The sequence below is a fragment of the Anolis sagrei genome, chromosome 5 (assembly GCF_037176765.1).
Source record: "Anolis sagrei isolate rAnoSag1 chromosome 5, rAnoSag1.mat, whole genome shotgun sequence".
Taxonomy (NCBI): Eukaryota; Metazoa; Chordata; class Lepidosauria; order Squamata; family Dactyloidae; genus Anolis; species Anolis sagrei.
The window spans coordinates 177,181,758-177,195,115 of record NC_090025.1 but is presented as its reverse complement, the minus strand read 5'-3'; the positions used below and the strand labels follow the sequence as shown (position 1 = coordinate 177,195,115).

At 40.1% G+C, this 13,358-nt stretch overlaps 1 protein-coding gene across 1 annotated transcript in view; it reads right to left on the bottom strand.

The window, feature by feature from the left end:
• TMTC1 (transmembrane O-mannosyltransferase targeting cadherins 1) overlaps positions 1-13,358 on the bottom strand; it is a 222,348-nt gene that overhangs the window by 64,645 nt on the left and 144,345 nt on the right. The window lies entirely within an intron of this gene.

Genomic DNA, 13,358 nt, shown 5'->3' with positions numbered 1-13,358 from the left:
TTTAATCATGCATGTCATAAATTTCAATTGTCTCCTACTGTTGATCTTTTTTAAAAAATGGCAACATTAGTAAGGTTTGAGGGGATCTGGACTACATCAATATCTAAACAAGTATGAACGCCCCATCTATCTAACAGGACTGCAGCTTTAGAAAATCTGATTATGACCATTGCAGGAAAATATTCAAAACAAGAGCAAGAAGTGCCTGTATTTATCCGTTTATTTTTAACATTTCATTCAGGAATTCCTACAGAAAACAATTCCAAGTCTCTGCAAAGATGCAAATATCATTTAAATCAATATGCCTGTATTTATTTTGCTTTGGCAATGCCCTCTGTGTTTGGATTTCATCATGGCTAAAATGGCATGGCTCACATTGGGCCATTTATAATCAAGCAGACTTTTGCTGCTGACAGGCAACCACAGTCAGAACTCAGAAAAGGACAACCATCTCTTCTTGGGGCTCCTACCAGAGTAATTGGAGATTACATTTTATAATTGTCAAGCTACTCTTTTGTATGTGTGAATGGCCCTGACTCCCCTTCGGAGTTGAGAAGGGTGGTATACAAATACCACAAATAAATAAATATGTATTGTGGAATGATTTCATGGCCAGAATCACTAGGTTGCTGTGAGTTTTATGGGCTGTATGGCCATGTTCCAGAAGCATTCTCTCCTGACGTTTCACTCACATCTAGGGCAGGCACCTTCAGAGGTTGTGAGGTCAACCTGGACACAACATATTATTGGAGAATACAGAAATGCTAGCTCACTTCAACAACCACCATGCCAGACTACACAGAGAAGACATTGAAATCTACAAGCATATGGACAGAAAGGTGGAAACCATGAAAATAAACAAAATCTGGCTACCAGTATTTTTTAAAAAAAACCCTCAAAAATCAGGACAGAAAACAAAGAACACTCAGAAAACATGGGAATCATGGTCAGCTAACACCTCCCAATGAAAGGATTCCCCCAGGCAGGAAGCAACTAGGCTTTGAAGCTGCAAGACCATTAAAGGCTTATTAAGATAGCCAATTGCAACATTCACACCTGCCTCAAACAGGCAAGAGTTCTTTCTCCCACCCTAGACATTCCACAGATATATAAACCCCACTGGCCTAGTTTCCAACAGACCTCACAACCTCTGAGGATGCCTGTCATAGATGTGGGCGAAACATCAGGAGAGAATGCTTCTGGAACATGGCTATACAACCCAGAAAACTCACAGCAATCCAGCTCTTTTGTACCTCGCTTCCCTCCTCCCTTCTCATAGACATGCAGTTAAATACATAACTGGATTTGTGTTTCTAATATTTTCCCCTCAATAAAACAGCAGGCGAAGGGAAGATCAGGACTGAGTTTCTGGTTTGCAACAAAGCTTTTTTAAACCGTTCCCTAAAATATGGAAGGGAAATTTTGTAGCACGTTTGAGACCAAGAGGAAGAAGCTGGCAGCCTCCAAGGTTAGTCACAAAAATGCTACACAATACCTTTGCACATGGACACGGCTATGTTTTTGAATTCCACTCCAGATATTGTCATTCTTCAACTTCCATTAACTAGACTAGCAAAGGGAAAGGTCAAAGTTTCACCATAAGGAGAAAGTAAGAAAAATTGTTCTAGATCAAGGAAACTATTAGAAGCTGCAGAGTTATTAAGTGTTTAGGAATCTTAGAGAAACGTCAATTAAACATTACTTGAGCATTCTGACCTTATCACTGACTAACTAATAACAATGACAATCTGAAATGTAATGAAAAAGTTCAACTTGAATAGTTTCTATAATATGGTGATCAATTAGTACTTTTCCATTATGGTTTAATAACTGCTATTTCATAATTATTGGCTAATACATTGACAAGCTGGAGGGCGACTAAAATGATCAGGGTCTGGAGAACAAGCCCTATGAGGAGCGGCTTAAAAAGCTGGGCATGTTTAGCCTGAAGAAGAGAAGGCTGAGAGGAGACATGATAGCCATGTTTAAATATGTGGGAGGAAGTCATAGGGAGGAGGGAGCTAGCTTGTTTTCTGGTGCCCTGGAGACTGGGACATGGAACAATGGCTTCAAACAAAAAGAAAGGAGATTCCATCTGAACATTCGGAAGAACTTCCTGACTGTGAGAGCCGTTCAGCAGTGGAACTCTCTGCCCCAGAGTGTGGTGGAGGCTCCTTCATTGGAAGCTTTTAAACAGAGGCTGGATGGCCATCTGTCAGGGATGCTTTGAATGAGATTTCCCTGCTTCTTGGCAGGGGATTGGACTGGATGGATTCTATGATTCTACATCTCCAGTATCTTCCTATGATTTTCCATATGTATATGGTGTTGGTAGATACGAGTTCTGCTACACATGGTAAGGGCTATGTTTTCTTTGGTGCCAGACTGCAAAGACTGAAAGCTGGTGCTGTGTTTTTAAATAAACTGCTTCCTTTTAGTCACTGTTCCTTTATTCTTGAACCCAAAACTGGGCATGTTTCTCCTTCGGCAGCCATTTCAGTATTCAAAAGGACACAGGTCTCACTTTCCAGCCCTGAAGCCACTATTAACTTCAAGAGCAGATCTGTTATGGGAAGTGTCCTTCCCAGGTGAATAACAGCTTTGGAAGGTGATTTTAACAAGAAGCACGGTGTAGTGATAAAGAATAAAAATATTCTCCTGAAACGCTTTGCTCCTAACTGTGGTCAAAGAAGAAAAATTATATATTTAATCTCACTTCTTATTTGGCTCATATTTTTATTCTGAAGGAATATTCAGATATATGGAAGACACTGTGCAATGGCTTATAGACCCATGCACTTTACCACTATCCTTTACCACTATCCTTTAAGTTATTATTGCACAGCTGAGACAATACATTGAATTTTGTTATTGGTTGCTGTTTTTGATGGCTGTTTAATACTGTTATAATGTTGTTTTACTTTGTTTTATATTGTTGTTATGTATTTTAATTGTGTTACATTTTAACTGTCTTGATTGACCCCATGTAAGCTGCCCCAAGTCTCTTCAGGGAGATGGAGGAAGGGTACAAAAATAAAGTTATTATAGCCCAGGAAAGACTGCTTTATGTGGAAATTACTTTTCTGAGAAGAACAGTTTGCAATGAAGTTTTTTGTTTTTCTAAACCAAACAAAAGCTAAAGAAACTGGAGATTAAAACTTGTTCTGTTAATCAAGTGGCTATAGTGCAGTAGTTCCCAAACTGTGGTCCACGGGCTAAAATATGGTCTGCGGCCTCACTGTTATCACACCGTTGCAACTAGAGCAACTTGTCTCATGAAACCCTCTTATAGTGCTGAGGCAACTGGGATGTTGGGAGGGGAGAGGGCGACTACCCATGAAAGATGCAACAACAAGCCTCCTGACTGCTGCTTCTTCTCCTCCTCTCTCTTCCTAAGTGGAGCTCTTCCATGTAGTGCCTGGAAGTAGGGGTACCTTGGTGTCTTCATTTTTAGGCCTATTTCTGGGGTTATTTGGGGGTGCTGATTCAGAAAATTGCATTGGATAGACCACATCAGCTCTAGATTATTATCATATATCCTCGAATATAAGCCGACCCCAATATAAGTTGAGGCACCTAATTCTACCACAAAAAAACCTAGGAAAATGGATTGACTTGAGTATAGGTTGATGGTGGGAAATGCAGCAGCAATTGGTAAATTTCGAAATAAAAATAGATTCCAATAAAATTACATTCATTGAGGTATCCGTAGGTTAAATGTTTTTGAATATTTCCATAAAAGTGTAATTTAAGATAAGGCTGTCCAACTCTGACTAAACCATATTTCTAACTGGGTTGTAGTTTTTTTCGGGCTATATGGCCATGTTCTAGAGCAGGGGTTCTCAAACTTTTTAAACAGAGGGTCAGGTAACAGTCCCTCAAACTGTTGGAGGGCCAGATTATAATTTGAAGGAAAAAAAAGAATGAATTCCTATGCACACTGCACATATCTTATTTGTAGTGCAAAAGACACTTAAAAACAATACAATCATTAAAATGAAGAACGATTTTAACAAATATAAACTTATTAGTATTTCAATGGGAAATGTGGGCCTGCTTTTGGCTGATGAGATAGGATTGTTGTTGCTGTTGTTGTTGTTGTGTGCTTCAAGTCATTTCCGACTTAGCTTGACCCTGAGCAGGGGCCAGGTAAATGACCTCGGAGGGCCATATTTGGCCCTTGGGCCATAGTTTGAGGATCCCTGTTCTAGAGAATGCCTACAACAACCCAGTGATTCCAGCCATGAAAGCCTTCGACAATACATTATTCTAACCTTCTTCAATGTAAATGTGCTTACATTTCTTCCAATAATAATAAAGAGAGTATAATAATAAATGTAATAACAGCAATAATAATAGAGTAAAATAATGGAAATGTAATAATAAAAGTAATAATAGAGTAAAATAATAAACGTAATAACAACAACAATAATAAAGTAAAATAATAACCGTAATAATGATTGAGTAAAATAATACTAATAATACTACTAATAATAACAACAACAGAGTAAAATAATAAATAACCTTGACTCAAGTATAAGTCAACAGGGACTTTTTCAGCCTAAAAAAAGGCTGAAAAACTAGGCTTATATCCAAGTATATACAGTAAATATGGTTTTCTGTGGGCAAGCAGATGGCAATTACTGGATGGCATATGTTCTGTATCAGAAACGAGAGATGATGTGGTCTATCCAATGCAATTATCTGAATCAGGACTCCAAATAACCAAACCGAATCTAAATGATTTGTAACCCTTTTGGTACTAATGTTGGAAAGTAGTCCCTTGTCAAAGTGGTCCTGGTCAAGGGGTCCCTGGTCAAAAAAGGTTTGGAACCACTGCTATAGAAACTGCAGTAATTCTAGGAGCTGTAGTTCAATAAAGCACCTTTTTCCAAAATCGTTGAGAATTAAAGGCAAAAACACCAAAAAACAGCAGAAACCAGTGGAAGAGAAACACTGTCGGAAACAGCAAGTAAAGGGTGCCTTCCTGATCAGCAAGGCTATGTTTAGAGAGACTAAAAAGAGGGCTCACACATTTTAATACAAAAAGACTAGCGCATTAAACATTCAGCACAGCACCACAAATTTAGTGTCTTGATATTCCTATTCTTCCCCCCACATAATAATATGCACGCTTACCAGTGATGAGCCATACTTTCTTTCATCTAAGATGAATATTCTCCCAGTTCCCTGCAGCAGGGTGTTTCATGCAGAGTTGGCAGCAGCCAACGTGCTATATTGGTGAAGTATTTTAAAATTAACCTTAAGGGGATAACCTTCGCCTCCCATTAATCTACATTCTTTTGCAGCATCTATCTCCTTTGATTTCCATCCCTTTAAAGAACGCTTTAGTCAAGTATAGTTTGCTTTGCTTTGCTTGTCCAAGTGGGGAATGTTTGGCAGCCGACCAAAGAGCTCTGTTGTGGCAATCTGTCTTTATTGCCCCACTGCAAGTAAGCTTAAAGGTTTATAACTATTATCACCATTCCACAATATCAACCACTCGTGAACTCTGGTCTAAACACAGCTCAGTTTGCATTTCTCCCCTAAAAAAGAACTTTTCAAGGTAGACTTAAGTTCTGCCGTCTGTGTTTTGCACAAAGCAAGAGATTTTGTCCAGACCCATATATTTGCACAGAGACATTTGTTTTACATTGTTTATGACTCCTTCCCATCTGGTTCCATTTCTCCAGCCTCTACAACAGCTTGGCAAATAGTTTATGGGCTTACATTATAAAACAACCAATGTTCTCCTGTATCTATGCTTTTTCTCAAAAGTGATTTATGAGCAGAGCGCACGTTTCCCAATGAGACTGATCTACCCAGTTTAAAAAAAAACAAGAGCAAAGAACAAAGTAGGAGGCCTTCAAGAAGGCATATTTTTGGATTGGAATTTGGGAAATCTATTTTCAAGGTTGATATCCTAGGGAATCAGTGGTTCCCAACCTGTGGTCCGTGGACCACCAGTGGTCCCCAAGAATGAAAATATGGTCTGCAGCCTCACCATTACTACACCGTTGCCTTGCGAAACCCTCTTATAGTGCTGAGGCAACAGGGATGTTGGGAGGGGTGAGGCTGACTACCCACGAAAGATTACTACTACCACATCAGCTCTTGATGGTTAAATATGGTTTTCTGTGGAGAGCAAATGGTGACTATTGGATGGCATATGTTCTGAATCAGAAACTTGAGTTGATGTGGTCTATCCAATGCAATTTTCTGAATCAGCACCCCAAATAACTAAACCGAATCTAAAGTTGACCAAAAACTGATTTGTAACCCTTTTGGTACTAATGTTAGACAGTGGTCCCTGGTCAAAAAAGGGTTGGGAACTACTGCTATGGATGCTCCTCAGTTGCACCACAGCAGCGATATGGGGCATCAATGACAAGTGAGTTTGGGGATGGAGATGTGCTTGCTGCCATCTGACTGCCATTCTGCAGCTGGAGAAAATTTGAACTGCAAGGAGCTACATTACACCAGAACAACTCTCACACGGGAAGACTGCAGACCAAATCCCAGCGAGCTATGAAACCTACTCTGTGAGCTTGGGTCAATTACAACTCTTTTGTGACTAATCTATTTCATAGGATTATAGTGAAAATAAAGTGGGAAGGAAAAGTCATGCTGACCACCTAGAGTTCACTGGAGAAAAGGCAGAACGGTTCTGTAATAAATAAATGAATAAATCTACTTTGAAACACCTGCACCACCTCAGCTGAAAAATGGCTTCAAAAGTTGAAAAGGTCTTTCAAACTGAAACGTGGAAAGATGTTCTGAATGTGAACATTAATTTCTTGTACCATTTGCAGTCTCCAAGAGTGGGCTTGTATGACAGTGCTGACGGCAGATATGTTCCTCATGAAGAAAAGCTATAACATTGAGAGTTTTTTTTTCTTAATGGAAATAAATGGGCAACACAATCCCCAAATTTCACAACTAATAATAATAATAATAATAATAATAATAATAATAATACTTTATTTGTTCCCTGCCCTGTCTCCCCGAGAGGACTCGGGGTGGTTAATTAGATAGGGTAATTAGCCAACACTAGCTGGAGAACTGTGGGAGATACATTTTTGTCCTTCTCACATCATGCTAAAACTTATGATTGTCCAATGCAAAATAGCAGGAAATTTGCATTTGAGAACAGGATTAAAATCTTCATGTGACACATAATGAAAAAAGCTGCTTCCTCAATTTGTGGACAGGGGCTAGTCATTACCTGGAATAGATTTAAAGAATAATTAGTCCAAGGATGCACTTTTTCTGGATTTAGTTTCCTCTGATCCTTGGAGGCCTGCCCCACACTATTGTAGTTAGCTGTCACTTTAGATGTTCAGAAATGACATAATGTCATCACTGGTGAATTTCCACTGCTTGGAACAGTGGAATTGTCTAATTTTGGAATAGTTTTGGTAAAAAACAACATTTGGAATGAAAAAAATGGGCTGGAAGGAGATTGGATGATCAGGAATCCAGGTGCTATACAGAAACCATCTGGAGGTCTCTGAATTAGACAAAACCACAAATGATAAGTTGATTGACACTCAGAAACAGTATTTCCCTTCAAATGAGTTACTGGGAAGCAACAGTGAAAGAGGAGACTGGTCTTGTTTCTGTACCATTGGAGGCATCCAGATGGCCACTTTGAGAAGAAGGATGATGAATGAAGCAGACACTTGGACCAATCTAGCAAGGATCTTCTTAGATCTGCACCTTTCCTATGAGTCATTTCCAAACTGCCCAAACTGGACTCACTTATGTTCTAAGATTTAACAATAGATTGCAAATTCCCTTCCTCAAACATAGATAACTGGCTTTCCTCCCATTATTGCAATCTGACATGCTTGCCAGAAATCCAGCAAAAGTGATTTACAGCTCAGCTTGATCACGAGAGCAAGGAGATCAACATGTTAGCACGAAGCCCTGTTTATTTTGCCCACACAACTTACTTGCTAGAGTTGAAAAGGTAAGAGATCAGACTAGGCAACCACAGAATAAATTCAAGTTGCCAAGCAACCATATATCTACCCACCGATGAAGTACTTGCAGTTAGCCAGCAAGTTTTCAAGATGCACCGCTGATCCTTCAGAAAGCAGAAAGCACAGGGAAAGATGACATTCACAATGCTCTGTAAACAAGATTGTCATGGGCTATATAACTAATGATTCTTAATTAACACTCCTGGCAAACCAACCTCCGTAATTAGAGCTCTGCCAAGACGAAGACAGCACCACAGCTATGGCAACTTGCTGAGTTTCAGGGCAAAGTCAGTAGGGGGAAAAAAAACTCTGACAGCAATTACTTTGTGCTATTCACAACCAGATGGTTGCACTCACTTAAGTGCCAATGAAGGAGAGCTGTAGATTGCTGTCAATAGGATGAACAGAGAAACTGCATCATGTGGTGGCTAGGTTTCGATCTAAACCAAATGATGTCTCATGCTTAAGATCTTACAGTCTACTATTCCATTTCACCATCAGCGTGGATATTGTCTCATTACATTACATGGGTGACATCAACAAGTCATAGCTCTCTGAGCCAGCCAAAGACAGTCTGCTGCTTAATAAAGAACATCATATGGCATCCTCCTCCACCCACATCAAGCTAGCCACAGTTTCCATGGACAGTAAGGTTATTTTGGTGCATGAGGCACAAAGCCCCCCACATATCTCTCCCCCTGCTAAAAGTAAAAAAAATCCATCAATTTTTAAAGTAACTAACAATTTTCTGTACTATCATGTCACCCAAAACAAAATCCCTGAAGTACTTTTCTCATTCAATAATAGAACCATCTCTAAACTAAGGCCAAGTCCTTACAACCAAAGATAATAATGGACATCAGGAGGTCAATTTCTTCCTTCTCTGAGGCTGCCAAAAATGGGACAGAAACCAAGTATCTAGAAGTCTATATCTTGTTTTGAAAAACCTAAATTGGCTCCTAACAACCTATTTTAAAAGTGACACCCCATTTCAGGAGGTTTTGTGGGAGCCGCAGTGGCACAACTGGTTAAACTCTTGTGCCACCTGAACTGATGACCTGAAGACCTAAAGGTCGGCGGTAAGAATCGGCAAGATTGGATGAGCTCCCATCTATCAGCCCCAGTTTCCCATGTGGGGACATGAGAGAAGCCTGCCACAGGATGGTAACACATCTAGGTGTCCCCTGGGTAACGTCCTTGCAGATGGCTGATTCTCTCACACCAGAAGCAGTATATTCTCAATTTACTTCTGACATGATAAAAAATTAGGTTTTGTGTAGTGGACAGCACATGAAAAGGACAGTATGATATAAATAAAATGACATAAATAATATGGAGGGCAAGATTGGCATTCTAACAATATCTGGTGGATTTGAGTGCTATAAAAGTATCAATGGAGGGCCACATGTTGCTCATCTTTGAGTCAAGATAAATAATAGAGGAAATAGATGAAGATGAAAGGCCAAGAGTAGGATGGAAAGAATTTAGACAAATGTTATTATTACTCTACGTCATGGATTGAACTCCTTAAAATTCCATAGTAAAATAAATCTGTGAGATGCTAACAGATTCCTTTCTCCACTCCTTTTTTCCTGAATCACACTAAGATTTCTACTTCTGGCAATTTCTTTATTTATTACTAGCTGTACCCACCTTGCGTTGCTGTGGCCAGCCTTCCCTCCCTCTTTCTCTCCTTTCCCTCCTTCCTTTGCTTCCTCTTTCCTTCCTTAATTCCCTTTTCTTCTTTCCTTCTCTCCTTCCTTCTCTACCTCTTTCCTTCCCTCCCCCCTTTTCTTTTTTCCCCTCTTTCTCTCCTTTCTTCCTTCTCTATCTTTTTCCTTCCTTCCTTAGGTTTCTGCTACCATGCTTCCTTCTCTTTCCTTCTGTCCTTCCCTCCCTCTTTCTCTCCTTCCTTCACTCCCTCTTTCCTTCCCTCCCTTTTTTTCTTTCCTTATCTCCTTCCTTCCTTCGCTCTTTGCTTCCATGCTTCCTTTTCTCTTTCTTTCTTTCTTTCTTTCTTTCTTTCTCTCACTTTCTTTCTTTCTTTCTTTCTTTCTTTCTTTCTTTCTTTCTTTCTTTCTTTCTTTCTTTCTCCCCTTCCTTCCCTCCCTCTTCCTTCCCTTTATTTCTGTATCCTCATTTAGGTTTTTTTGTCATTTAGCTTTTTGGGGAGTTTTAAGTCCTTTCTGCTGATGATCACTCGTTGGTCTGTTAGGGGTATAGTGTCCAAATTTAGTGTCAATTCGTCCAGTGGTTTTTGAGTTATGTTGATCCCACAAACGAACATTACATCTTTATTTATATAGATGTAAAGATGTATGATGTAAGGAGAATGTATTGTCGAAGGCTTTCATGACCGGAATCACTGGGTTGTTGTAGGTTTTTTCAGGCTATATGGCCATGGTCTAGAGGCATTATCTCCTGACATTTCGCCTGCATCTATGGCAAGCACCCTCAGAGGTAGTGACGAAACGTCAGGAGAGAATGCCTCTAGACAATAGCCATATAGCCTGAAAAAACCTATAACAACCCTGTAAGGAGAATATCTGTATCTGACTTTTGGCTCCATATTAAGGCCAAAAAGCTGGATATAAATATTCTTGAAGTTGCCTCTTAAGGATCTCAATGTGACAACCGGGAAGAAAGTTTAAGGAGAGCAAAGAAATTTTTTGGGTTTTTCTTTCTTTCTTTATGAACAATGGGATAGAAAGGGAGGGATGTTCAGGGTGGAAGAGCCATCTGTAGCTGGACAGAGTGGGAGGAATTGCTCACGGAAGCAAAAGACCTTCAGTCGACTGAGGTCAGTAGAAATGAAAAAATGGAGGTCACACATATAGACAGGATAAGAAAGGAAAGGGGAGAAAGAATGAGTTGTGCTCTATGATTCCGTATTTTCTATTTAGGCACTGAACTAAAGGAGCACAGATCCAAGCTAAGCTTGAAGAAATGCCATTCTGAAAAGTTGACTTTTGCCTGTCTTATGCTCGGCACATGAGGAAGATGGCTAGCATCCCACATTCTTTGTAGCTCAGCCACAAACAAAAATGAAACTCCAGGACGAAAAATAAGATTGATTCATCTCGGCTTCATATTTTTAAACATCTATAATGAAATGCCAATATTTGGCTCCCTATATTTCTTAGAAACACCTTGCTCCAGTCAGGTTTTTGTACACCATTTTAGAGGCATTTGGCTCAGGACCAACTTGGAGTTTAATAAAAGATGTGTGATCTGAACTGCCTCTGAAATTGTGTGTGTGTGTGTTTATTTTTAAATAAAAAGCAGCTGTGAGAGCCTGCCAGTTTGAGTGGAGGAATGAAGTACGTGGACTGCTCAACCCTTTTGCATGGTTTTATTCATCTGCTCAAAATCACTTTTCCCAGCTGTTTCTAGCCTTGCAGCAAAAAATCCTAAGGCTCTGCTTTCTCACCACACCTCACTCCGGGGTGGGAAAAGTATCTCTGGAGACAGTGATTTTGAAAGGACAATCCGCACATAGAAAAGTTGTTGTTCTCCTGCTTTCCCACTTGAAGCTGAATGGTGGGGTTATGCCCAGGGAGCAAGCAAAGCCTGGGACTGTTGGATACTGTTACATTTTCCACATTTGAGCTATGCAGGTGCTTACAGAGAGCAGACAGAGAGTTTGAAGTGTTTGAAGCTCTCACTTCATGAGCTGCTGAAGGAGTTTATCCACATAGACATAGAAAGACCATTTTAAATCTCTCATAAAAGGACATTATGTGAGTCGATGCAACAGATCACATGATTGAAAATATGTTGTTCTGATTTACGAAGTGTAAACTACTTGTTCTTTATTGTTCATCTGCGTGGCATACTTTCTTTATCTGGCAAGACAGTGTGTGGGCTGATCAAATGTGAACTACACATGGTTTATTTTACATTATACCACATAAACAGCATCCTGTAAAGCAGGCATGGGCAAACTTCGGCCCTCCAGGTGTTTTGGACTTCAACTCCCACAATTTCTAACAGCCTATCGGCTGTTAGGAATTGTGGGAGTTGAAGTCCAAAACACCTGGAGGACTGAAGTTTGCTCATGCCTGCTATAAAGGGAAATACAGCCAGGCAGATACCTTTCTGATACAACCACACACATTAAAACACCATCTTCTAATGAAAAAATAATTTCTCTGTATAATTAGATGAGTTGTATTTAAAAACAAGAGGTCACTTGCAATGTCCAACCAGAATAGGACAAATCTACCATTCAATAACTCATAATGCAAAGTACAGTGTTCCCTCGCTGCTTCGTGGTTCGCTTTTTGCGGACTCGCTGTTTCACGGGTTTTTGCCTCCTGGAACAATGGAGTGTGGAAGGGGGTTTCACCCTCCTTCTCGGGAGAGAGGCAGCCAATCATTTAAAAAAGAGAAAGAGGAGATACAAAGCAGTATGCAAATCACGGCCTTATAGCACCTTCCTTATAGCTAGAAAAAAAAGTGTGTGGTGCCTTTAAAATCTCTCTTCACTTCTGCCTCACCCTCGGAATGCGCTCTCCCTCTCTCTCTCTCTCTCTCTCTCTCTCTCTCTCTATATATATATATATATATAGCATCTACTTCACGGATTTTCACTTTTAATGGGTGGTCCTGGAACATAACACCTGCGAACCTGTGATAACTGAAGGAACACTGTAACTGCATATCCCATAGACATTTACTCAGAAGCACTGCCACTCAGTTCAATGGGTTCAATAGTACAATATGAGGCACACTTTCAAGTAGCTGAGATACAACACGATTTGTGTTTACATGCCTTCAAGTTGCCTACTGATGTAGGGCAACTTCATGAATTTATGGGGTTTTCTTAGGCAAGGAATACTCAGAAGTTGCACCGGGACTGTGGCGCAGCTAGCTGGGTGTCAGCTGCATTAAGATCACTACTGACCAAAAGGTCATGAGTTCGAAGCCAGCCCGGATCGGAGTGAGCTTCCGACCAAATTTGTGTAGCTTGTTGTCGACCTTTGCAACCCGAAAGACAGTTGCATCTGTCAAGTAGGAAATTTTGGTACCAATTTGTGGGGAGGATAATTTAACTAATTTACGAGGTCATTAAGATCAGCAAGCATGCGGGGAATGAGGAAGTACTTCATCAGTGTCACAGATGGACGGTGAAGAGACAGCTCCCCTGGTGGCCAGAAAAAAATGGAATGTTAAATAGCCTCTGAATATCTGTCTATATGTGTTGTGTGTCTATGGCATTGAATGTTTGCCATGTATATGTACATTGCAATCCACCCTGAGTCCCCTGAGGGCTGAGAAGGGTGGAATATAAATATTGTAAGTAAGTAAATAAATAAATAAGAAGTATTGCTTCTGCCATTGCTTTCCTCTGAAATATAAGCTACATCACGT